This window comes from Giraffa tippelskirchi, chromosome 6 (assembly GCF_054371585.1).
Source record: "Giraffa tippelskirchi isolate mGirTip1 chromosome 6, T2T-mGirTip1v1.2.pri, whole genome shotgun sequence".
Lineage (NCBI taxonomy): Eukaryota > Metazoa > Chordata > Mammalia > Artiodactyla > Giraffidae > Giraffa > Giraffa tippelskirchi.
In genome coordinates this window covers 137947863-137974596 of record NC_137280.1, presented here as the reverse complement: position 1 = coordinate 137974596, position 26734 = coordinate 137947863, and the positions used below count along the sequence as shown (strand labels likewise).

General features: G+C 45.4%; 2 long non-coding RNA genes across 2 annotated transcripts in view; one reads left to right on the top strand and one right to left on the bottom strand.

Moving 5' to 3' along the window:
• Window positions 1–26734, bottom strand: part of LOC145508736 (uncharacterized) — a 114614-nt gene that overhangs the window by 13285 nt on the left and 74595 nt on the right. The window contains exons 4-6 of the long non-coding RNA XR_014055579.1: window positions 7995–8125; window positions 6035–7711; window positions 3147–3257 (exon numbers count right to left, since the gene is read on the bottom strand). This is a non-coding gene — a long non-coding RNA (uncharacterized LOC145508736). The remainder of the gene's footprint in view (window positions 1–3146; window positions 3258–6034; window positions 7712–7994; window positions 8126–26734) is intronic.
• LOC145509105 (uncharacterized) lies at window positions 18810–23696 on the top strand. Its single transcript, XR_014055856.1, has 2 exons — window positions 18810–20607; window positions 23251–23696. It is a non-coding gene; the product is annotated as an uncharacterized LOC145509105 (long non-coding RNA).

Sequence of the window (26734 nt, the reverse complement as noted above, 5' to 3'; positions counted from 1 at the left end):
AGACATATACCTGATATTTGGCTCTGGGCCTTATAATATAATTGCCACAGGCTCCTGGGCCCCAGGGAGCCAAAGAGCTCGAGGACATTGTTATGGGCTGAATTGCATGCTCTCCAAATTCACATGTTGAAGCCCTAACTCCCTGGTACTTCAGAATCTGTATTTGGAGACAGGGCCTTTCAAGAGGTAATTAAGTTAAAATGAGGCCGTTAGAGTGAGTCCAAATCCAATGTGACGGGTATCCTTCTAAGAAGAGAAAATACGGACATACAGAGAGACACCCAGGATATGTGCACAGAGGAATGACTATGTGAGGATACAGTGAGAAGCAAGCCAAGGAGTGAGGCCTCAGCAGAAACCAAACCTACCAGCACCTTGATCTTGGATTTTTAGCCTCCAGAACTATGAGAAAAGAACTTTTTGTATTTAAACTACCCACTCTGTGGTATTTTGTTATGGTAGCTGCAACAAGCAAATACGGACACCAAGTGCTATGAGAACAGTTAGGAGTGGGTGATAGGCTGATTTGTGTTGATGTATGGCAGAAACAACACAGTACTGTAAAGCAATTAGCCTTCAATTAAAAATAAACAAATTTTTAGAAAAGGAAAAAAAGAGCGGGTGACAGTCTGATAACAGAAAAACAGAAACCAAGGGAACAAAAAAGGGTGGGGATGAGGGAAACTGATGCTGAAAATTAGGTGGAGGAGTGGGAGGAGCTTGAATGAGCAGATAATCAAGCCAGAAAAGTTCAGTCAATGTCTGGTTTTCTACAGTAATCACCCGGTTTGTATGAATATTTTAAAGTTTTATATTCAGTGAGGAGGTGTATGCATATGGTCACAAAATTTAACAGTTCAGAGAACTTATAATAAACATTAACTGCCCTCTCCCCCAGCACGAACCTCCACCTACGTCCTATTCCCTACAGATCAACCTTTTTGAAACTCTTTCTGCTTTCAGCCTTGGCTAACATTTATTGAGTGCTTGCCACGTGCCAAGCCCCTGTGCTAAACTTTTTATATACATTGTTTCCCTAAGTGCTTACCACAGCCCCCATGAGGTAAGCACCAACCTTATGCCCATTGTACAGGTGGGAAAAGTAAGATGTAGAGAAGTCATCTGCTCCAAGGTCACACAGTTGGGAAGCAATAGAAATGGAATTTCATCTCTGGACGTTGGGCTCCAGACATCTGAAGGCTCTTACTCATCATCCCCTGATGGTTCCTGTCAAAGCTTTATTACCTGTGCTCCTTGATTTATCAACTCTAGACAGTATCTATTGATTTCTTTGTGTGATTAATGAGAATTTAGCTCACTTATTCCTTCTGTCTACAAATCTTGGATAGAACATGTTGTCATATTCAGTTCTGTTGTGGGTAAATTTGGGGCTTTAAATAATATTCATTAATCTCAATCCCCTGTCCCTACTCTACAAACATTTGTTGATGGGCTGTGTGGGGTCACCTATGAGTTGAGTGATGGAAAGACCATCCCAGATTTTCTTCTGATTCAGTCTCATCCACCATAGCACCCAGCAGATGCTTGATAAGTATCCATGCAATGAATAAACACAGAGAGACTCAGTACTAAAGGTTGGAAGTGACCAGACAATCTCATCCAGGGGAAAGGCATGATAATGACAGCTGGCAATGTCAGCCTGACTTCTTTTGAGACACAGCCTCCAGCCACCAAGGGAACAAGGAGCTATAAAATGGAAATTGAGGGAAAAAGGCTTCAGAGCAGCTGTCAGGAAGCACCCCTCCCCTATCTTGGCTGAGACAGATGACCTCATTGCAACTTTGTCTGGGCTCACACACCTGGGTCTGTCCTGCTGGCTTGCTGGAGACCACCAGGGCACTCACGTAGGCCTCTGGCCATCCTCCCCTCTTGTGGGAAACATGGAGTTTTATGCTAGCACCAGTTCCATAGTGGGCTTTCTGAAAGGGGTGTTAGGGGCTACATCCTGGGGAGCCTTCTTGCACAGACTGGCAAATCTGGTCCTGCATACCTGTGAAGAGTCCAACAGGTGAAGCCCAAGGCCACCTGTCATAGGGACTTTGATGTCATCCTTCTGCCTGTAACACCGCCTCCCCACTGGCTTAGCTAGTTCTTTTATTTATTTGGCTGCACCAGGTCTTAGTTGGGGCTCTCGAGATCTTTAATCTTACAGCGGCATATAGGATGCAGTGCCCTGGCCAGGGACTGAACCCGGGCCCCCTGCACCAGGAGCATGGAGTCTTAGTCCCTGGACTACCAGGGAAGTTTTGGCCTAATTCTTACTTATCTTTTACACCTCAGGACAGAGCACATGGTCTTAGGAAAGACTTCTAAATCCCTCAGACTGGGTCACATGCCCTATCGTAGATTCTGTAAGTCTTTTCTCTCTATAGCACTTAGCACAGTTGTGATTTTACATGTACTAGAGTCATTACATGTATGAGGTCAGCTTCACCCACTAGATTGAGCCCATCTCTGCTCACTACTGAATCCCCAGCACCTAGCCCAGCACCCAGCACAGAGAAGGTACTCAGTAAGCATTTCTTGAATGAATGAAAGAGCGAAAGAATGAATCTTAATCAAACTCCTTAAAACAAACAATCCGTTTATGAGAAGTTTAGCTTCCTCAAAACACAGCACTATTTTTGCACCTGGAAAAAAGAGGATGAAGTTTCAGACCCTAACCACTCTTGTTCAGTCTCATGATTTGCCTACTGAAAATGGAGTGACCCTCTGATGACTCCCACTGACTTTGGGGGACATCCCCCACCACCCCACATCCTTCCTCTTCATTACTCCTGCCCCCCTCGTCAATCTGTCACCAAGGCTGGTCTCTTCACCTCCTACCTCAGCGATTCTCAGCCCTGGCTGCAGCTAACTGACCACATATCTGTAAACATACAGATGCCTCAGTTTCTGATTCAAGGACTGTAAGCAGTCTTCTCACTGGTCTCTCACGGCTCCAGGCTTGGGGTCCCCAAACCATTCCTCAAACCATGAAGCAGCTGCCTGAGACATCTTTCTAGAGTGAAAACCTAATCATGCCACGCTTCTGGTTGTAACTTTCCCTGCTTCCCACTGCCTTCAGGACAAATCTCAAATTCTCAGAGAGCCTTCCAACGCCCTGTTTCCCTCCCTGGGCTCACCTCCTTGTTGGTCCTTGGCCTCCTCACTGACACTCTGCTCTAACACGGTAGCATCCTAAGGGCCTGAACAGGGTGGGTCATGTTCTTTTCTTCCTCTGAGTCTCTGCTGCCCTGTCGAAGGTCAAAGAAAAATTTATTCTGACACTTGTTAAACTAATAAGGAAGACTTTATTCAGGACTGTTGCAGTAGGAGAGAGAGCTGGGGTTCAACTCATGATATAACAGACAGATGGAAATTTATAGACAATAAGCAGAGCAAAGGGATCAATAGATGGAAAATTACTAAGAGGAGACAGGAAGGATAAGGGCTAAACTGGCCTAACCAAATTCTTGCTGAAGTCAGGCTGAGGGCTTAGACATCAAGGGTGAAAGATAAGGAATTTGATCAGATCTCAAGGGTGTGAGGATGACTTAGCAGGATCCTTTGCTAAGACTGAGTGGTGTGGCCCAAAGACAGGTGCGGGGGGAGGGGCAAGGTCATGGCCTAGGGAAGAAGAGGGCTAAGAGGAGCCCGATGAAAGTTCTGTCAAGGAGAGCGCCTTTGTCGCTAGCAACCCTTCACTGTGCTCTGCTCTGCCTCTGACAGTACCTGCTTCTCCAAGTTTCCACAGAGGTGCCTCTGAGAAGTCTTATCTGACCCTCCTTCGGGAACAACCCTCCATCTGTCCAAGGTTAGCACTTATCACATCCAAGTGTATCTATCTGTTTACTAGCCTGCTCCTGAGTTTGACTGTGAGCAACTTGAGGGCAGAGACTGCATTTTGAATCCCCAGTGCCTAACACTGTTTGAACCTCAATAAATGTTTGTTGAATGAATACAGCTTGATGAATAGGATCTCATGGATCACTGTTCCGCTCAGAAACAATCACTGACTCTGCTTGGCCTGCATCAGTGGTTTTCAGCCTTCAGTGAGCATCAGAATCATCAGGAGGGTTTGTTAAGCACAGAGTGCTGGGTCCCCCTCCAGAGTTTCTGATTCAGTAGGTCGGACTGGCATGTCTAACAACAGGTGAAGCTGCTGCTGGGCACTTTGGTAATCACTGACCTACAGGAGTGGAGCTGATATCATTCCCAAGTGAGATGCACACACTCTTTTTAAAATCCAAAGATAAGAGGATGGAATAAGCAAATTTCAGGTGAGGCATGAAGCAGATATGATCTCATGATCTAGGTGACCTCCTTCTCTGCCTAAAGTGTAAGATTCTCATTTTCTCTCCCCTTCTCCCTCTCTCTCCTTTGCAGGCTGGAATGACAGCTCAAGGCTTCATTTCCTTGCCCTGGACTTCATTTGTTGTAGGAGGGGCTGCCTTCCAGCCCCCTCTGCCAGGCCTGGTGCCAGGCTGAGAGTGAGGGCTGCAGCCCTCGGGTGGCTGACTGGCACACCAATGCAGGGGACCCCTCCCATCTCACCTCCCATGATTGGCTCCTACTGCAAATAGATTCAGGGAGCAGAGACAGCCAATAGGGGCCAGGACCAGAGCAGGCTGCCCACAATGAATCTACCCAGCCCAAAGTGGGTCAAGGTGCAGCTGTTTGCAGGGCACATGGACACAGCTGGGATGTTTAGGCTGTGGTTCTCATACACGTATATGAGGCCTTTGGGTTGTGGGGCAGAATCAAGTGTGGAAGAGAAAGGGGACTGTTCCAGGAGGCAGAGCTGACGTCTAGTTCCAGGGAGGATCTCCTTCAAATGCTAAGTGTGAACCTGGCCTTCTAGGCCACAATGAAAGAATATTCGTCAAGACAGGAAGTTAGAACACGTCTTAAAAAAAAAAAAAGTTTGTTGCCTTAATTTCTAACTTCTAACTATTCAGACATGTGCTATGAGGGCCTCCATCTATACCCGTGCTCTGGCCCTGCAAATGTTTGGGGTGCGCCTGACTGTAGGAGTGACCAGGTGAAGTGAGCTCCCCAGGACTCAGGACTGCTCCTGAGGGTCTGTGCTGTTCCCCAGGTTCAGCATCAACACGTGGAAGTCACAGGTAGTCCTGCCTTCCTGAGAACTGGCCAGTAACCCTCAAAAGCACCTAGAGAGATTTTTCTCCTCCTAGGGGGTGAGGGTGAAAATAGATTCCACAGTTAAATGACAACAACTTTGTCTGCTCATTGAGATCAAGGAAGAGGCCTGGACCTGGGAGGTTTAGATCTGGTGTCCCCATCAAGTTGTCAGATGGTTGGAAGGGCTGCAGAATCAGACAAACCTCAATGCTGCCACTTCCCAGATGTGTTTCCTTGGGCAAGTTGCCTCTCTAAACCTCAGCTTTCTTGCGTGTTAAATGGAGCTAACTGGAATGCCTGCACACAGAGGGATTACACCAAAGCCTTTAGTACAGGTGGGTGCTCAGTGTTAGCTGCTGTTTCTGATTTCCCGGGTTAGCTTATCCCCATTTGGTGTGGCTTCCTCCCCAGTCAACCCCACCTTTGGCAGAGTGTAACAAGTTGAAGAGGTTTATCCTCTGGGTTCCCGGCTTGCCCTTTGGACATCCTTTGTATGTGGGTACCCTTCCAACTCATTCAGGGGCCCATGATGCTCATCTTACAGCTCAGGCGTTCTTATCAATGTAGGTTCCTAGGTTCCTGCCTCAGAGATCCTGATTCACTAGGTCAGGGGTTGGCTCAGGAATCTGCATTTTAATGAGCTCCCCAGATGAGTCTCAGAAAAGAGGCAACTCTTGGAGAAACACTGTGGTTGAGAAAGTAGACAGAAAGCCCAAAGCAAGAGCAGCCTCTGGGAGACAGGTTCCTCTTTAATCGTAAGCACTTTTCTAAGAGCCAAGCTGCCCAAGAATGGAATCAGCTACCCTAAGACATAGTGAGCCCCCCATCAAGGAAGATGTGCAATAAAAAGCAGGATAAATACCTGACAGAAATAGGCAAGGACTCAAACCTTAGCACGGTAGTTGGCGTCTGTGACCATGAAAATCGCTGAGATTCCATCTTCGTTTTCAGATCAGGAAGTGCTCTGTTAGTCCTTCATACTGTGTCCCCATGCTCCCTTTCCCAGGGTGATCTGGGTTCGAGTCTTCTCCTTGAGAATGGCAGGAATCTGTTTGTGTCCTCAGATAGAAAGCTGGTGAGGAAGATCATTCTAGGCTGCCCCACTCAACTGAGACAACAGAGGGAAACCCCATGTAATTTTCTGGGAAGAAGGGCCCTGTCTCAGGCCTCTTGTACCCCCTGACTCCTGCCTCTCCTCCTTCTCCATCCCACACGTGGTTTAGAAAAATGGTCAGAAGCCAAGGAGGTTGTGGAGGCAGTTTGAGACTTGTGCCTAACGCTGCGTGTAATCGCTGCCATGTGTCTCTGTCAAGAACGCGTGTGTGCTTCAGCATGGCCCATGGAAACTCCCCCATCAGGACCCTTTGAGCGGAAGACAAATAGACTAGTTAGGACAGTGATAAATTCTGCTGTCCCTCTGTTTTCAGATGCCCCCAGCAGCAAAGCAGCTAAGCTGGGGACAAGGGCGGAAGTCACTCTTGGCAGCCAGGTTCTGGGGGCCTGGGGTATGTGGTCACTCCCTAAGTACATCCTCTCAAAGTGGGGCCCAGGCAGTCCTTTGTTTGAGCAGATGGGTTGACGTGTCAGTGGTTAAGGAGCTGAAAGAGGAGTCGGGGAGAATGGGAGGGCGGCAGGTTTCTTTATCTGCCCATCTGACAATTCACCGAGAGAGCACCTGCCCCAGCTGTGTCATCCGGGCCTAGACTTGCTCCCCAGGTGTCTAAAGATGGCTAGCTGTCTTCTCACCTGTTTTCCAGAAGTCAGCAGAAAGCGTTCCTCCTACCTGAGCCCTGCAGGTGTCCTTGGAGACACAACACCTCTGAGCCAAAGGGGATTGTTTCCTGCTAGGACAGGACCCCTCCCCCAATTCAAGGGCACTGAATCTGTCTCTTTAGGCCCCTACCTGTTTCCATCTTGAAAAACAGTTTTTAGGAATGATGACCACACATTGGGCACCTACTATGTGCCATAAACATTGCAGAGAGTTCCACGTGCATAGCCTCAGCTGTTCCTAAGCATAAAACTATTAGCCCCAGAAGCTGCTGTACAGCACAGGAGCTCTGCTCAATGCTCTGTGATGACCTAGAGGGGTGGGATGGGGAAGGAGGAGGGAGGGGGGGCTCAAGAGGGAAGGGATATATGTATGTATGTATAGGAGATAATTATGCATATGGAGTATAAGAGATAACTATGCATATGGAGTATAAGAGATAACTGTGACAGTGATTGAGTTCAGTTCAGTTGCTTAGTCGTGTCCGACTCTTTGCGACCCCATGGACGGCAGCATGCCAGGCCTCCCTGTCCATCATCAACTCCTAGAATTTACTCAAACTCATGTCCATTGAGTCAGTGATGCCATCCAACCATCTCATCCTCTGTCGTCCCCTTCTTCTCCTGCTTTCAACCTTTCCCAGTATCAGGGTCTTTTCAAATGAGTCAGTTCTTCACGTCAGATGGCCAAAGTATTGGAGTTTCAGCTTCAGCATCAGTCCATGGTGATTGAAGTGATCCCAAATTTCACTCTAGTTAAGGTATTGATGGCTTTGGTTAAGATTCTGATGGCTCTCTGCACAGAGTGATACATAAAATAATTAGCAGTCTTAACCAAGGATTTTGGTCTTCCCAGGTAGCTCAGTGGTAAAGAATCTTCCTGCCAAGCAGGAGATACGGATTTGATCCCTCAGTTAGGAAGATCCCCTGGAGAAGGAAATGGCAACCCACTCCAGTATTCTTGCCTGGGAAATCCATGGACAGAGGAACCTGGTGGGATATAGTCCATGGGGTCACAAGTGTCAGACACAACTTAGAGACTAAACAACCACCACCACCAAGGATTTTACTAGGTATACCTTGATGCAGAGAAGAGTACAGCTCCAGACTCATGTTCTATAGGAAGTCTTCCATCCTTACTCCAGTGCATTATGATCGGTGTTCATTAGAACTCTTGGTTACAGGTGGTAGGAATCCAAGTCAAATATACCTGAGAAATAAACAAATTCAGCAGCCAAAAATTTAAAAACCAAGCATAACCTAAATATATTGGCTAGCATAACTGAAAAACTCTAGAAGTAGGTACTATTAGATATGGGCATGCAAATGATGTCATCAGGATTTGTTCTCACTACCTTCCAGCTTTGCTTTCCTTTGTGTTGAGTTTATTTTCAGGCAGGCTCTGCCCCTGTGGAGACTCCAGATATCCAGGCTTGCATGCTACCAGCTTAGCGACCTCCAGGGAAAGAGCATTTCTCAGCAATTTTAGCAGAAGTCTTGAGATGGATTCGGATTGCTCCAAATTGAATAAGATGCCCATTCTGAGCTAATTACTATAGCCAAGGAGGAACTGGAACACTCCATGGTTAGACTTGAGTCATGTGCTGACCATGGAGATGAGATAATCTCACTAGAGTCCAATGTCACTTAGTCCATGGACTAAGAGTAAGGGAGGCACGGTCCCAAAAGGGAAGTGGAGGAACTGCTACGAGAGAATGGGAGTTGATGCTGGGCAGGTACAAACTGCAGAACATTTTTTCCCCAAGACCATGGAGAGAATAGGAGGCAGAAATAGTAATAAAATTCAGCCTTTTGAATCTCAAAGAAATCTGTTTTTTCTTTTTTGGTCAAACTGCAGAACATGCAGAACTTCCCCTTCCCCACCCAGGGATTGAACTGTGCCCTCTGCAGTGGAAGTACAGAGTCTTAACCACTGGACCACCAGAGAAGTCTGAAACCTGGTTCTTAAGTCAAATAGGCTAAAGTGTGAAGGCTGGATCTGCAAATAAAACTCTCAAGCCTCCTGGGATTTCCTAGAAAAATAATGAGGAGTATGGGGGTGGAGAGCTGGCAGAAATAGACACTTTCCGTTCTGATGAGACTCTCAGACTCTCAGACTTGGAAAACCACCAAGTCTAACTTCTCCATTCTCTTTACAACATCCTCTCCAGGTGGCTGGACCGCCTCTGCCTGGGTGCCACCAGGGATAGGAAACACACTCCTTTTTTGAGGCAGTCTTTTTTTTTTTTTTTCAAGATATTCTGACCATTAAAAATAAATATCCCTATTTTGAGTCCAAGCTGTCTTCCTGTAACTTCCATGTCCTTTTCCTGAGAGTCACAGAGAACAAGTCAAACGTTGGAGTGGCCCAGAATAAAAGAACACAGAGACTGAAGGTCAGAAGAATACGGTTTTCCTGTCTGTTCTCTACATCTGTATCTCTATTCCTGCTCTTAAAATAAGTCCATCTGTTCTATTTTTCTAGATTCCACATATATATATATGTTGCTATACAATATTTGTTTTTCCCTTTCTGACTTACCTCACTCTGTATGATGGGAGGAAGGGGAGAGTGGGGAGAATTGGGTGACACCCCAATTGGGTGACTTGGGATTGACATATATACATTGCAATGTATAAAACAGATAGCTAGTGGGAAGCTGCTATACAGTATGGGGAGTTCAGCTTAGTGCTCTGCGATGACCTGAGTGCTGGAATGGGGGTGGGGGCAGTGAGACAGAGATCCCAGAGGGAGGGGATGTACATTTACATGTAGCGGATTCACTTCATATACATGTAGCTGATTCACTTCGCTGTACAGCAGAAATGAACACAACATGGTAAAGCAATTATATTCTAATTTTTAAAAAAGGAGAAGAACATGGTTTTGATGAAGGTCCTCTACTAGGAGAGCAAGAAAAATGTAATCAAGTACAAGCATGAATGTGAAAGTGCTTTGCATGTCACAGATCTCTATCATTATCTGTCAGATACTTGTTATTGTAGGCACAAAAGGTATTATCTGATTTTATTCTTATATAAGCATTTGAGAGAAATTCTATTTTTATTCCCATTCCACAGATGAGAAAACTGATGCCACCAGTGCTCAAGTCCTGGGTCACATGGGTAATTTAAGTGGCAGAGTGGGAATGTGTGTTCCAGTCCTGGCTCTGCCACTTAAACTACTGTGGGTCCCACATGTGTGTCCTCATCCAACACTTCACCTACAAGAAATATGTGACAGAGAGTATTGCTTTAATTGATTCAGGCTAAAGACTCTTGGTGCTTCCCCAGTGGCTCAGTGGTAAAGAAACTGCCTATAATGCAGGAGACGCGTGTTTGATCCCTGGGTTGGGAAGATCCCCTGGAGTAGGAAATGGCAACCCACTCCAGTATTCTTGCCTGGAAAATTGCATGGACAGAGGAGTTTGGCCGGCTGCAGGCCATGGGGTCCCAAAGAATTGGATATGACTGAGCATGTGCACACACGTGCAAAGACCCTTGAGTTGGTGGGTATGTTTGGCTCTTCACACTTTCATAAGGTTGCTGAGAAGTTCTTGGCTTCCCCATCCTCTCTGTGGGATAGAGAGAGCTGCTTAAGTTGGGAGTATCAGCCAAGCACAGCCCCCCAGACAATGGCTCCCTCAGAGCCAAATGTCCCGCAAACATGTTTTCCCAAATAAATCCTTTCCTTTCCCTGGTCCAGAGATTAAATAACCCACAGGCGGCACTCCAGACAGAGAGAAAAATGAAGAACAAGGCAAGGCATGTTACAAGAGCATAAAAAGGACCAGGACTCAGACTGGGAAACAGATTCCAGGGACAATGTGTCTGCTCCAGTGTAATTATCCTGAAAGTGTTAGGCATTTTACTCAGCTCCAAAACTCATAAAGAGGCTTCAAGGAGATGAATATTCTGGAGGCTGTTTTATCAAAAGGGACTTAAGAGGTAAGGTTTCTAGATCAAACTCAGCTCTTAATTGAATCAGCCAAAAACTGAAAAAAATAAAAAATAAAAAGGGAGTTTTATGAGACAGGAGGATATATTTTGGATATGCAGATTAAAAGGAAAGGGTAGAAACTGACCCATATACCTGGCAGAATATCTCCACACTGCTGGCTGGTATTAGTGAGAGTAGAAAGAAATGAAGTTGTTGGAATTATAAACCTCTAGCTTGGAAGAAATATGGAGCATCCATCTGTTGTATCTTTTTCACATAATTCATTACATTTGATTCAACTTGTTTTTTCAATAAATAATGATTAGGGCATGTGTTAAGCTCCGGGGATACAATGCAGAAAATAAGGCAGCCCTTCCTTCAAGGAGCTTACCATCCACAAGTATATCCCTGGGTCAGAGGCTCAAGCCCCTACCTGTCCATCTAAGCAGAAAGAGTGCATTCCCTACAATTTTCCCACTCCCATACTCCTGTTTACTTTTCTGGGAAGTCCCATGGAGCTTAAGAGTTTAGTAACAGAGTTAACTTTCACATTCCAACCTGTGGAACTGATTGGCTTGAGATTCAGGAGGCCAGATTTTAGTCCTTTCTCTGCTTCCTACTATCTATTTGATCTTGGGAAAGAAGATCCTAATCCTCTATAGAGGGAAACTGAGCCAGGGAAGGCTTTCCTCCTCTTGCTCCCCAACCCCCATGTTATGTTTGAATGGGCACACATCCTCATGTGTGCCCATGAGCAAGCTGTTTAAGCTCCCTATTCTCAGTTTGATTAGATGTAAAGTAGGACTATGCTTTTGTTAAGATAAATGTATGTGAAATGCTTACAATAGTGGCAGTTTCATAATAAACTTTCTATAGACATGAACTACTATTAGGACACTGTGGACTATTTTTTCAAAGTATTGATCACCATTTAGTATAAATTATTTATATGTTTAAATGGCTATTCGATTTATGTCTGCCTCTCCCATTAGACTGTAAATTCCATAGGGCTGTTTTTGTTGTTGTTCAATTGCTAAGTCGTGTCCGATTTTTTGCAACCCCACGAACTGTAGCACACCAGGGCTGTTTTACCTCCTGTTATATTCCCAGTGTCTACCTCAGTGCCTGGTGTAGAATAGGAGCTCAATAAATGTTTGTTTAATGGGTTAATGAATGAATGAATGAGTTTCTTTCCCAATCCATCTCAGATTGCAGAAGAAAGAGGAATCTGAAGGACTGCCAGAGCATCTGCTCCGGGAGGTATTCTCAAACAAGCTCCAACAGCTGCTTGCGCTAGAAGCCACCATAAAAAAGCATTCTTAAAAGCGAGAGGGAGAGAACAGCAGTAACAGAGAGATCTATGGCCCAGCTGGGCTCCTGGATCTATGACTGCAGCTAGACTTGGGGGATGGAAGGAGGAAGGGCAAGAAGGTGGAGGCAGGAGCTCAAGAAAGGAAACACAGACATAATTTTGAATCAGAAACAGAGGAAGACACTCAGAGAGGCAGAGACATTCATCCAGAAAGGCCCTCGGTTGTTGACAGAGACAAAGATAGAGTAGGAGAAGGAAAGGAGGGAAGACAAGTGTTTGAACTGGCAGCTAATTCTGCAAATCCTTGAGGGTTTTCGAGAGATAGCAATGAAAGTTTCAGCCTTGGCTGGTTGATTTATGACCAGCAAGAGGTGGACCACACTGGAGCTGAGCATGTGAGGTGGCTGTGTGACCTGGAACTTCTCAAAGCCATGCCTGGGACTTCCTGTGAGAATAGGATGATGAGCAGCTTAAAGGATGGAGGAGGGGCCGGCTCTAATGGGACATGAACTGTTCTCGGTGGCCTGGAAACCACAGTAAAGAGGACTTAGAATGTCTCTTTAATTACCCTCACATCTAACTGGAAGCCACACAGGAGGTTTTGACTCAAGAGTCTGACCCACCCTTCTTTCCTTCCTCCCTCCCTCTTCCTCTCCCTCCATTCCCTCCTTCCTTCCTTCTCTCCTTTCTGATTTACTGAGCCTCCACAATGTAAAAGGCCACTAGGGATGCAGAAATTAAGTAAGACATGATTCTTAGCTTTTAAAGAGCTCTCAGTGGTATAGCAGAAAGAGAAGAAAAGCAGAGAGCAGAATAAAAGGTGCGGTATAAGACCACTTATATACTCTATTTTTAATTTGCTTATGATACATGGACTTAACACATATTGCAGCTAAAAATTTTAAATAGATTTGGCAGGAACAATCCAAATTTTTGGTAGGATGAGGTGGGGAGGAAATGAAATTGTCTTTAGATGAGCAACAAGTTGCTTATGTTATTTTTAAGAAATTTGACAAATTTTTTTTGAATTTGTCAATTTTAGATGGTGGATACTTGGCTATTTGGTGTATGATATTCTTTTAAAATTTCTCAGAGTTAAAAAAAAGTTCAAGAAATTGAATAATAGATTTTAATCCAGTGATACAAGCCACTTTTCTATTTTTATTCTTCCACGTTAGTCCCAGAAGATGGAAACACCAGGGGTGATTTCAGGTAAAACTTCATCAATCTCTTTCCAGTCCATGTTTTCTGGAACAAATTATCCAGGATTGAATCAAACAAGCTACTTCATGCTAAGTAAGAGAAAATAATACTTGTTCTGTGAAATATCTGCACCTTCCCAAGACCTCCAGTAGTTAAGGAACGTGGGTAGCTCAGGCAGGAAGGGTGTGAGAATTGAGAACCAAAGTAAGCAGCATCCTGATCACCTGTGGGTAGGAGGCACTGACTACTCATGGTCTCTTTCTCCTGGGGCGTCCTATAAACTAGGATGCCCCACTTTGTAGGCAAGCAATATGATGAAAAGAGCACAGGCTTTGGAGCCCAGCAGAGCAGGGACATGGGCCCCTTGGTGGCTGTCTGACCTTTGGAAAATGACTAAGTCTCTCTGAACTTTAGGTCCTTCCTGTGTAAAATGGTGACAGTATTACTTCCCAAGGTTGTTGTGAGATTTAAATGACCCCATGGAAGTTAAGTGTCCGGTAAGCCCAATTAGTTTACCCAGAAACCATTAGCTTCTTAGCACGTTAGCTCCTTCTCCCTGAGAGGTAGGATTTCCTCCGAGGGACATATGAAATATGGCTCCAACAGCCAACTCACTAAATGGCCATAGTTGCCAGAACTTCCTCTGTCTTAAGAAATCTTCCCTTGTAGAGAAAATAGCATCATAAGTGGCAGAGGCAGTGTAGACACTGGGCCTAAACATCGCAAGGGCTTAGGAGAAGGCAGGAGCCTGAACATCAGACAACAGCAGAGCTGAAAGGCATGTTGTTGGCGCTCAGGAACTATTTCCCAAACCTCACTGTGCATCACCTGGGAAGGGTGTAAATCCTACAGATTGTTGACCCTCAGATCAGAATGCCCAAGAATGGGACTCAGGAATCTCTTTTTCTGAGAAAATTCCTCCCCAAACGCAAATCAAAACAAAGACTTATCTTTTTAATCTGTTCAATGGCAAAAAAAAATTTTTGATAATGTGAAGTGTTGGTGAGTGTATGAGGAAATGTGTGCTCTAACCATGGCTGGTAGGTGCAGCCACTTTGGAAGGCAATTCAGATTGTATAAAGCTGGTTGCCCTGGGATCCATGTCATGGGACTCTGCATAAAGAGTGAGGTCCAAGGATGCTTGTTGCAGGATTGTTTCAAATAGTGAAAAGTTGAGAACTAACTAAAGTCCATCAAAGAGGTATGTCTGAATAATCTATGATAGACTTATATCTTGCAAGTTAGTAAGAATGAAGTAAATCTCTAAATACTGATTGAGAAAGACCTTCAAGAAGTACTATGTCAAAAAAGAAAACAACAAGCAAGCTGCAATATTTAAAATAGATCACCAACAAGGTCATACTGTATAGCACAGGGAAATCTGCTCAATGTTGTGTGGCAGCCTTAATGGGAGGGGAGCTTGGGGGAGAACGGATACATATATATGTATGGCTGAGTCCCTTTGCTGTATGTCCTTAAATATCACAAGACTCTTGAGAGTTCCTTGGACTTCAAGGAGATCAAACCAGTCAAACCTACAGGAAATCAACTCTGAATATTTATTGGAAAGACTGATGCTGAAGCTGAAGCTCCAATACTTTGGCCACATGATGCGAAGAACTGACTCATTGGAAAAGACCCCGATGCTGGGAAAGATTGAGGGCAAGAGGAGAAGGGGGCAACAGAGGATGAGATGGTTAGATAGCATCACCAACTCATGGATGGACATGAATCTGAGCAAACTCCAGGAGATAGTGAAGGATAGGGGAGCATGGTGTGCTGCAGTCCACGGCATCTCAGATAGTTGAACATGACTTAGTGACTGAACAACAACAACAGTACTTCAACATAAAATAAAAGTTTAAAAAAAAGACAAGCTGCAACATACTTATACAATGTGACTTTTGTGTAAAAACAGTAACAACAAAGAAGTAGGCGAGACTATACAGATTTTATGGATATAGTTTATACATACAAAGAAAAAGATCTGGGAAGATACATACTTATCTGATACCTAGAAGGACTGGGGGATAGTGAAAAAGGATATTTTAGCTTTATATGTTAGGTTTTAACTTTTTTACCAATAGAAACTAAGTCTTAATTCAGGCTGTTATAACAAAATAGCATAGAATGGGTGTCTTATAAATAACAAAATTTCTTTCTCACAGCTCTGGAGGCTCAGAGTGTGAGATCAGGGTGCCAGCATGTTTGGGTTCTGGTGAGAGCTCTCTTCTGGGTTGCAGTCTGCCCATTTCTCGTTGCATTTTCATTTGGCAGAAGGAGCTAGCTGCCTCTCTGGCCTATTCTTACAAAGGCACTAATTCCATTCATGAGGGTTCACCCTCATGCTGACCTAACTATTTCTCAAATATCTCATGTCTAAATACCATCACATTAGAATTAGGATTCCAACATATAAACTGTGGGGGGACACAAACATTCAGTTCATTGCAATATAGATTCATTAGTTAAGTAGATAGTTTTCAAATAACTATGTGTGTTAGTCGCTCAGTCATGTCTGACTCTTTGTGACTCCATGGATTGTAGCCTGCCAAGCTCCCGTGTCCATGGAATTCCCCAGGCAAGAATACTGGAGTGGACTGCCATTCCCTTCTCCAGGGAATGTTTCCAACCCAGGGATCGAACCCCGGTCTCCTGCATTGCAGGCAGCTTCTTTACCACCTGAGCCACCAAGGAAGCCCTGTAATAGCTACTCTGAGGCATAATTGTCATATGGTAAATTGCTCATAGTTAATTTGATAATTTTAGCACATGTGCAAGTGTGTGAAACCATCATTATAATCCAAATTATGAGCGTGTTACTCACACCAAAGTTTCCTCATGTGACAAAATTCTGTCCAATGACACAAAGAAACACATAGGAATAAAAGACCTCTACTTTGCTGGATATTGTTACTACCAGTGATGCCTGGAATAGTGTCAGCCAACATGTGACCCAGGGGAAAACGTAGTTCCCTCTGGAACAAAACCAAAATACATAAGGATAGCAGATGGGAAAAGGGGGAAGAACCTGGGACCTTGATAATATTGCTGGGCCACCAAAATTAACTCACCCTGGAACTACCCTACTTTGGAACTTCTGGTTATAAAACTGATAAAAAGTGTTTTTTATTGTTTAAGCCTATTTGAGTCGGGTCTTCTGTTATTTTTAGCCATAAGAGCATCCAAAGAGATGTGCTTTGAGAATTAATGGAGGGTTGGTGTCCTTACTTTAGAAATAAGAAAATCAAAAAACCAAAGTAAAGGCTATGAGCAGTCAGCAATATCTAGAAGAGGAAAGAATTGCTCAAGGTAGGACATGACATGAGATAGCCAGGAGAGGTGGCTAGAACATTTAAGCATTCTTCCTGGGTATCCACAACATCACCTGGGAAGATATGCTGTGGACTTTCTGAAGGCAAGGTAGAAGGGAGCTTGGACTGTGGTTACTGGGCATCAAAGGGAAATGGGACCTCTGACTATTAAGGAGCTGGAGGCACCTGGATTATCTTCAAACACTCTGATTCCCAGCTCCTCCACCTGTAAAAAGCATACAATAGTTTCTCCCATGACCACCTACTGGGTTATTGTGGAGGACAATCTGAGACAAGGCAGGAAGGGCTGCAAAAATCAAACGCATAACACAAATGTTCACCTCTATCTTTTGCTTTCTACCTGTCAGAGCAAATATATTGAACCAGGTCATCTGGGTATCTCTGAGAAGCTGCTGTGTACAATTTACAAGCCTTGGCTTCAAACAAGCCAGAAATTTTTCAAAAAGACAGATCCTTCCTTAGACCCACTGGCAACATGTCAGTGAACTTCCTTTCCATGTTTGGGTGTGTGGGTAGGAATGTAATCAGAGAATACAAGGACATGTTTGCAGTATGCATCTGTGTGTGTGTGTGTGTTTGTGTGTGTGTGTTTGCACGTATGGGGATAGCAGAGTACAGATGAAGCACAATCAGAGTCAGGCAGACCTGAGTGCAAGTCCAGACTCTGTTATTTCCCAGCTGCATGACCTCGAAAATGTTTTTCAACCTCTCTAAGCCTCAAGTTCTTCGCCAATAAAATGGAGCTACTATGACTTGCAGAGTGAATGAACTTGACAGCTGAACTTTAAAGTGCTCTGCAGGCCTAAGAATATGTCTGAGATGTGTATGAATGAGCCTGCATAAGTTATGTGTATTTCAGTTTGTGTGTGTGTAAGGGGGGTGGATATGAATAATGTGTGTATAGGAGGTGGATGTGTGGGTATGTATATTTATACACATGGGTGGTGTGTTTGATTGTGTGTTTAGTTAATGTGTGAGAGGGAGGGAGGAAGGATGGAAGAGTAAGCAATCAGTAAGAATGGAAAGGCTGGAAGAAGGAAATTAGGGAAGGAAAGAGGGAAACCAGACAGTGAGAGACCAGATCTTGCGGTTCTTTCTGGAAGCCTTTGCCAGCTCCAGGAACACAGACTGGAATTGGTTCAGAAACCTCAGGGACTCTCTATGGAGCCAGTCCATCTGCTGGCTTCTCTGTCCCAGAATCACCTCTCTGCACTTAGAGACATTTTCCAGGAGGCTGGGACTGAGCGGGGATGTGTTCTGAGCGGCAGGGTGCATCTCCTCGCCTTTGCCTGGAAGGCTGTGCCTGGCTCTGGGCATGACTGCTTCCTCTGATTATTCAAGCTAGGCTCAAATATCCCCTCCTCAGGGAGGCGTGTTCTGACCTGCCAGTCTGCAGCAACACTCTTCTCCCCAAGTTACCCACAGAAAAAATTCTACAGCACTTCAAGTGGTGAAAAATAACACAGCCACAGCAAAGTAGAAGAACACAGGTTACAGCATGGTGGCTGGTTATAAACCAAATACCATGTCACCATCAACCCTATTAAGAAATAAAATAAATATCGCATTCATCCTAGAAAGACGCTCTCCTCCATCCCTAAATAGTTCATCCAAGGCACACCCCATCTCCCTTCTGTAAGGTAACCCCTACCTTGATCTTTTGGTAATCCCGTCTGTGCTGATTATTAAGCTATTGTCTCAATGGTTTAAACCCAAACTCTAATCTCAATTTTGTGATACAAAGGCTGGGGCCCTGCAAGCTACTTTCCTCTCCATCACCTCGATCCCTCTTAGAAGCTGCCAATAAAGGGCACTAGAAGGAGACTAGCAGGCCTGGAGGAGGGAGAAAGGACTTGCTTTTTCCTTTTTGCTTTCTGTACCTGTCAACATCACCACAGCAAGGCAGTTTAAATACAAAAGCAGGCATCTGCCTTCCCGGTCTTCATCCTTTTGCTTTTCTAGAACCTACACCCTGATCTTGGTGAACCAGACTTATTTTATAGGTGAAGACATGGGAACATTGGAAAGTTTTAAGTTAATGTCAGCCCTAGAGAGACATGAAGTGTCCTTTTCCTGTGTGTTGTGTGACATGAGCAGAGTTTGAGACCTTTTTTTTTTTTTTTAATTATTTATTTGGCCATGCCATGCAGCATGTGGGCTCTTAGTTCTCTGACCAGGGATCAAACCTGTGTCCTCTGCATTGGAAGTGCAGAGTTTTAACAGCTGGACCCACCAGGGGAGTCCTGAGACCTCTTTTGAAAGCCCAGTTTCCTGAACTATAAAATAGGAATGAGTTGTTTCTTTGATTGTTGTGTGAAGTGAGATCACAAGCATAAGGGTCAAGGACAATGCATAAGCTTAGTGGCTATAAAATGAGAACTTCTGTTAAGGCTGTTATTGTGGTTGCTGGTGGGCCCTGTCTCAGTTAGAGGACTCCTGCAACAAGTTCAGTCATTAGGAGGAAGGATATAGTCACTTGGATCCACAGCACTTGGGCTGTGAACTTTGGGTGGGTGGGTGGGTGGGTGGGAACAAGGACCAACCTTAGATATCATCAGAGGTAGGTGAGGAAATTGAGACTCAAGAAGAGAGAGAAAAACCACACAGAAAAGAGAGGATGAGGAAAGAGGCCCCGACAACCTTCACTGCCTGGGACCTCTGACCACTCACTGCCTCCCCAGTCTCAGCCAAAAACATCTCTAAGAAAGTCCCTCTACCCTTTCCCTGGGGACCTGCAACGTGCTTTCAGGTGTTTCCATGGAGTACCTGAGCTAATTCTCAAGACCTAGTTACATTCACTTTACTGAAAATTTATCAGGTACCAGCCAGCCGTGCTCCTGATAAGCCACTCTGAAATCAAGCAGAGGCCAGTGAGATCTCGCCTGGTGATGCTGTCTCACTCTCTATTAGTGATTCCCCACGTGACCCTGGGAAGTCTGATAACCCCACAGAGCCGCAACTGAGTCTGTGGAGTTCAGTCCAAGTGGGGAGACTGGCCAGAGCATCATGAGACTCGTGGTAGCCTGAGCAGGGAAAATGGCTGTGCTCTCTGTTTTTTAATTCTCAGAAGTCTCTGATGCTGAGACCAGGAGAAGCAGCAGTCAATGCCCAGGCAGCAATGTGCCTTCTGGGAGTCCACTTTCAGAGGCTGACCTGAGCAGGCCTGAAAGCTGAGGCTGTGTGGGAGAGTCCTGGTGTAGCAGTAACTGAGGGCCAGTTTGGTGCAAAGGCCAGCCCACTGTAGCCAGTGGCATCCTGTGCATCTTTGGAGTGATTATGGATCAATAAAGCCATGATTGCTCCCTTGCTTGAGTGCTGCACTGCATTTATCAGGTAAAGGAAATGGTCCATCAATAACAATTTGCACTCAGCGAACAGTTATTTAACCACATGTTGATTTCATTAAGTCTGGATTGCAGTTATCATCATAATGACAGTGTTTGCTTCCCACTCTCCCGCCTAAGAGTGAAAGGTTTGAGAACTCAGCCCTTGTCTGAGGCACTGACATTGAATTTTGAGCTATTAGCTCCTCACTAGGAGGAAGAAGGGCTTCCCAGATGACGCTAGTGGTAAAGAACCTGCCTGCCAATGCAGGAGACAGTAACAGACTTGGGTTCTATCCCTGGGTTGGGAAGATGCCCTAGAGGAGGAGATGGCAAGCCACTCCAGTATTCTTGCCTAGAGAATCCCATGGACAGAGGAGCCTGGCAGGCTACAGTCCATGGGGTTGCAAAGAGTGGGACACGACTGAGTGACTAAGCACAGTACGATGTATCAACTGCTGTGCTAGACACCAAAGGTATAGTATTCAATAGTTGGACAACTAGGCTGAGTGTCTACATTATCTCCTGCCCTGTAACAATAATACCACCAACTTCAGTTCAGTTCAGTTGCTCAGTCATGTCTGACTCCTTGCAGCACGCCATGGATTTGCAGCATGTGTTGCAGCACACGAGGCCTCCCTGTAGATCACCAACTCCCAGAGTTTACTCAGACTCATGTCCATTGAGTTGGTGATGCCAACCATCTCATCCTCTGTCATCCCCTTCTCCTCCTGCCCTCAGTCTTTCCCAGCATCAGGGTCTTTTCAAATGAGTCAGCTCCTCCCATCAGGTGGCCAAAGTACTGGAGTTTCAGCTTCAGCATCAGTCCTTCCAGTGAATATTCAGGACTGATTTCCTTTAGGATGGACTGGTTTGATGTCCTTTCGGTCCAAGGGACTCTTAAGAGTCTTCTCCAGCACCCCAGTTCAAAAACATCAATTCTTCAGTGCTCAGCTTTCTTTATAGTCCAACTCTCACAGCCATACATGAACACTGGAAAAACCATAGCCTTGACTAGACGGACCTTTGTTGGCAAAGTAATGTCTCTGCTTTTAATAAGCTATCTAGGTTGGTCTTCCCTGGTGGCTCAGAGGCTAAAACATCTGCCTGCAATGCAGGAGACCTGGGTTTGATCCCTGGGTGGGGAAGATCCCCTGGAGAAGGAAATGGCAACCCACTCCAGTATTCTTGCCTGGAGAATCCCATGGACGGAGGAGCCTGGTGGGCTACAGTCCATGGGGTCGCAAAGAGTCGGACACGACTGAGTAACTTCACTTTTCACTAGGTTGGTCATAACTTTTCTTCCAAGGAGCATGCATCTTTTAATTTCATGGCTGCAGTCACCATCTGCAATGATTTTGGAGCCCCCCAAAATAAAGTCTGTCACTGTTTCCACTGTTTTTCCATCTTAGCAGCTTAAAATAACACACACTTGGGACTTCCTTGGTGGTCCAGTGGTTCTGCCTTCCAATGCAGGGGGTACAAGTTTGATTCCTGGTCAGGAAACTAAGATCCCACATGTCACAGGGAAACTAAGCCTGCACGCCACAACTACTCTACAGCCCGTGCTCCACAACAAGAGAAGACTGTGCACCTCAACGAAGACCCAGAGCAGCCAAAAATTTTAGCAATTAAAACAAAAAAGCAAAAAACACATTTGTCATCTCAGAATTTCTGGAGGTCAGCAATCTGGGTACAGGTTTGCTGGATCATCTATAGAAAGAAAGAAAGTGAAAGTGAAGTCACTCAGTCGTGTCTGACTCTTTGCGACCCCATGGACTGTAGCCTACCAGGCTCCTCCGTTCATGGGATTTTCCAGGCAAGAGTACTGGAGTGGGTTGCCATTTCCTTCTCCAGGAGACCTTCCCCACCCAGGTATTGAACCCGGGTCTCCCACACTGCAGGCAGACGCTTTACCCTCTAAAAACAAGCTGGTTTTAGAAAAGGCAGAGGAACCAGAGATCAAATTGCCAACACCCGATGGATCATCAAAAAAGCAAGAGAGTTTCAGAAAAACATCTATTTCTGCTCTATTGACTATGCCAAAGCCTTTGACTGTGTGGATCACAATAAACTGTGGAAAATTCTGAAAGAGATGGGAATACCAGACCACCTGACCTGCCTCTTGAGAAACCTGTATGCAGGTCAGAAAGCAACAGTTAGAACTGGACATGGAACAACAGACTGGTTCCAAATAGGAAAAGGAGTACATCAAGGCTGTATACAGTCACCCCGCTTATTTAACTTATATGCAGAGTACATCATGAGAAATGCTGGGCTGGAGGAAGCACAAGCTGAAATCAAGATTGCTGGGAGAAATATCAATAACCTCAGATATGCTGATGACACCACCCTTATGGCAGAAAGTGAGGAAGAACTAAAGAGCCTCTTGATGAAAGTGAAAGAGGAGAGTGAAAAAGTTGGCTTAAAGCTCAACATTCAGAAAACTAAGATCATGGCATCTGGTCCCATCACTTCATGGCAGATAGATGGACAAACAGTGGAAACAGTGGATGACTTTATTTTTCTGGGCTCCGAAATCACTGCAGATGGTGATTGCAGCCATGAAATTAAAAGATGCTTACTCCTTGGAAGGAAAGTTATGACCAACCTAGACAGCATATTGAAAAACAGAGACATTACTTTGCCAACAAAGGTCCGTCTAGTCAAGGCTATGGTTTTTCCAGTGGTCATGTATGGCTGTGAGAGTTGGACTATAAACAATGATGAGCACTGAAGAATTGATGCTTTTGAACTGTGGCATTGGAGAAGACTCTTGAGAGTCCCTTGGACTGCAAGGAGATCCAACCAGTCCATCCTAAAGGAGATCAGTCCTGGGTGTTCATTGGAAGGACTGATGTTGAAGCTGAAGCTCCAATACTTTGGCCACCTGATGCGAAGAGTTGACTCATTTGAAAAGACCCTGATGCTGGGAAAGATTGAGGGCAAGAGGAGAAGGGGATGACAGAGGATGAGATGGTTGGATGGCATCATTGACTCAATGGACATGGGTTTGGGTAAACTCCGGGAGTTGGTGATGGACAGGGAGGCCTGGCATGCTGCAGTTCATGGGGTTGCAAAGAGTCAGACACGACTGAGCGACTGAACTGAACTGAACTGAACCTATGTGTGAACAAATATTTCAGCACCTGAGTCCCAGTTCATCCCACTGGGAGCAGTTTGGGCTCAGCTAGAGCCCCAGAAAAGAGAGACCCTCACCAGCATGTCTGGAGGGCCGGGGGCAGCCTGGCCTATGCAGTGTGCTTAGGAAACAGCTCCTCATTAGCTGCCACCCTTGGCTTCTCTGTGTTTGTCCCCAGGTCTCAGCAATTTACAGAACTCTGCCTCCTGTCCTTCCTTTCACCTGTCATCTTTGCTTCTGAGATAAGAACCATTTGTGTAACACCAATACTTACCTAAAAAAAGACAGGCATTATGTGGTTGTAATCAAACCTGATGCTTTCAGATGACCTACTTACATCTTCAATGTGGACAAGATTAAGAACAAAACAAATTCATCTAAACTTCTGGACAATCCAATTGACTTTTAAATATAAGAATGGAATTCCAAACACTTAACACATTCAGCTATATGACAGAAAGTAAATCTATGGATAAGGTATTTTGTGAATGATCTTTTAAATAAAAGAAAACCTTACATAATAAAATTGATTCTACTTGGCTGAGCATCAGCTGAGCATCAGCTGCCTATCAGCAGCTGATCTGGGGCCGGCATCTGGCTGGTTCCACTCTGGGCTGTGTTTTTGGAAGCCTGGAATCAGTGATGCTGAGGATTGAGGCCAAGGCCCTTCTCTGAGTGAAGCGCCTGACGGACTGGATGTTCCCAAACAAGCCGTCTTACCGGAGACAAGTTTGTCTACTGAAGCATGAGAAGTTCACCCAGTAGTAAGCTGCTCTGGCTGGGTTTAATCGATGGTGTGTTTATTAGGATTGGGGTTTTAATTAAAATTGGCATTTCAAAGACTACCTGTGCCGGAAGCCGACGTTAATGAAAAGCACGTCATGGTGACAGATGATCTCCCATTCCATCAGGCAGTATCTGCGGGATTCAGGCAGGAGCACGCAGCTCTCTCCTCCTCTGGCTAAATTTGCTCACTATCTGTGTGTGTCAGTGGACCCATCCACATTGAGTCATCGGTGTTGGGGGACCCATGGTGCTGGTCTGGCCCTCTCGGGACTCTCCTCCAGATCTAGATGAGTGTGTTAACCCTTTGAGGTTCAGTTGCCTCACATGTAAAATGGGCTACTCGACCATCCACTTTTTCAGAGAATGCTTGTCAAGCACCTATTCTGGGTTAGATCTCCTAGTCTTTCTCCTCAAGGAATTCAGAAGGTGAGGGGAGCGGAGGCAAGAAAATCAATGGAGGATAAGACCCTTAGCTTGGTTGCCTGGCACATGGGAAGCTCTTGAGACAATTCTTGTGTCCAGGTGCTTCGGGAGCCCGGGGAGGGGGGTGCTCTTGAGATCACACAGGGGGAGAACAGCCGTGATTCCAAGAAGTGTGATTGTGACTTGGTTCTCCAAGTGTTTGCAGAGCACTGATTGTATCCCAAACACTGTCCTAGGTGATGGGGATAGAGTGGCAAATAAGGCAGACAATGACTGTCTTCACAAGAGCCACCTTTTTCTGGAGATAATAATAATAACAACACAACAGCAACAACAACAGCAATAATAGTGGTGCCTTCTATTTAAAGAGCACTTACATGTGCTTAGGGCTTTATTTACGTGTCTCATTTCATTTAATCCTCACTGACGACCTTACCATGTAGGTACTCTGAATTTCCCTTGTTACGGATGAGGAGCCTGAAGTTCATAGAGGGTTGAGCACCTTGCCCAAGGTTGCCCAGCTGGGAAACAGCAGGACTGGGGTTCCTGCCCTGAGTCATTTACTTGGAGCCTGGACACTCCCCATGATCTTATTCTGGTTTAGAATTGAGGTCATACACAGCTAATAGAGGAGTTTGAATGCATGTATGTAAGTGTGTGTGTGTGTGTGTGTGTGTGTATGAGACAGAGAGAGAGAGAGGGAGAGGAAGCACCCTACATGATGGTGGGTCCCTAAGAGGTGACAAGTCTCCTTCCAGGCAGCCCCAGGAGATGCCCTCTCCTCATGTCAAGTGCACCTGTTGGTGCTGTAAAGGGAGAACTTTCCTAAGTCACTTGAAGGGAAACCTGCTGCCTTCTCTTATTTTGAGGGTCCACAAAAATGAACGAGAGTGTATTAAAGTGAAATCCAAAGACAGAGAGGGATTAAGAGGATTCACACCAGAGACCTTTCTTTCAAAATATTTATCCCTCTGGGCCCAGTGGTCTCTGGCATGTGGCATGTGTCACTGGGCCAGGACCACTCCCCACTCCCCAGCTTGATGAGGAAGTAGGAAGGGTCAGCCTTTCAGAGGCTTCCTCCAGAGCCACCCTCCCAGGCCTGGGGAAAGAGACAGGGTTCCCTCACTACAATGGGTGGAAAACCCAGGTCCCAGGTCCCAGGTCCCAAATGCTGGTAGCCAAAGTCAAGAGACTCAGCATAGTGGAGTCAGCAGCTGGACCATCTGAGGCAAGACTCAGCCAAGAGCCTGAGATGGGACCCGATCTTTAGGTGGGAGTGTGGTTACACCAGTTTTAGGAACAAATCTTCACAGTAACCCTGGGAGGACAAGCTATAACCCACATAGTACCCAGCAGGAAACTGAAGGGCAGAGATGTTAAGTTTCTAAACTGACTTCTATAATTTCACACAGCCAAAGAATTTTGGAACTAGGATTCAAATCCAGGTAGCCATCAGGTCCAGATAAATACATGGACATCTGAGAGGTTAGACTCCCAGTCACACAGCTGTGGGTGGTGGCTCAGCTCCAGCGACCATGCTCTTTCTATAGTATGAGACCCAGAGAAAGTTCTGGAGGTTCTGTTGGGTTGCTGATGGAGACAGGGTTGGGGGGAAGCATGGAGCTCATGAAGAAGCAAGTGGCCTGGTGTCCTTCCTCAGCCCCTCAGTGAGCTTGCCAGGGAAAAGGCAGAGCTGTCACCTGGAGGAAGCCACAGGACATAGACCAGGACATGGGTGTCCCCATAATCACAGTTCGTGAGTGACAGTCAAGACTGGAACTTAAAGACCACTGTCCCCCCAATCCTGATTCAGGGATCTTTCCTGTGGTTCCAGGCTGCTGGGGCCATAGCGGGTGAGCACTTATCAGAAATGATAAGAGACATGGGGGCTGGCCAGATCATTACTGAATTTTTTCCCTTAAAATTGATAATTGACTGATTCACTAAATATTTATTATTCTTCAGGCATCCTGTCAAGCATTTTTTTTTTCCTCCATACATGATTCATTCAGTTATAAACATGAGCCAGACGCTGGGTATATGGCAGAAAACAGACAAAGCCCTCGCCACACAACTATCCTCACAGGTGGTGATGATTTTTCCCACTTTTTCGATGAACAAACTGAGGCCCAGATGGGTTAAGAAACTCACCAGAGTCACAGAGCTAGTGAGAGGTAGAGCTGAGATTGAACACAAATCTGTCTTCACCACTTCAGCATCTGATCTTTCCTTGCAGCGCCCCCCTGAATTTATTCAGACAGTGGGGAGCAACTGTGGCTCTTTATTCCCAAAGCCAGACTCCCCCACAGTGTCTGCCCAGCCCCCATCACCAGCCAAATGTCACCACTTTGCCTC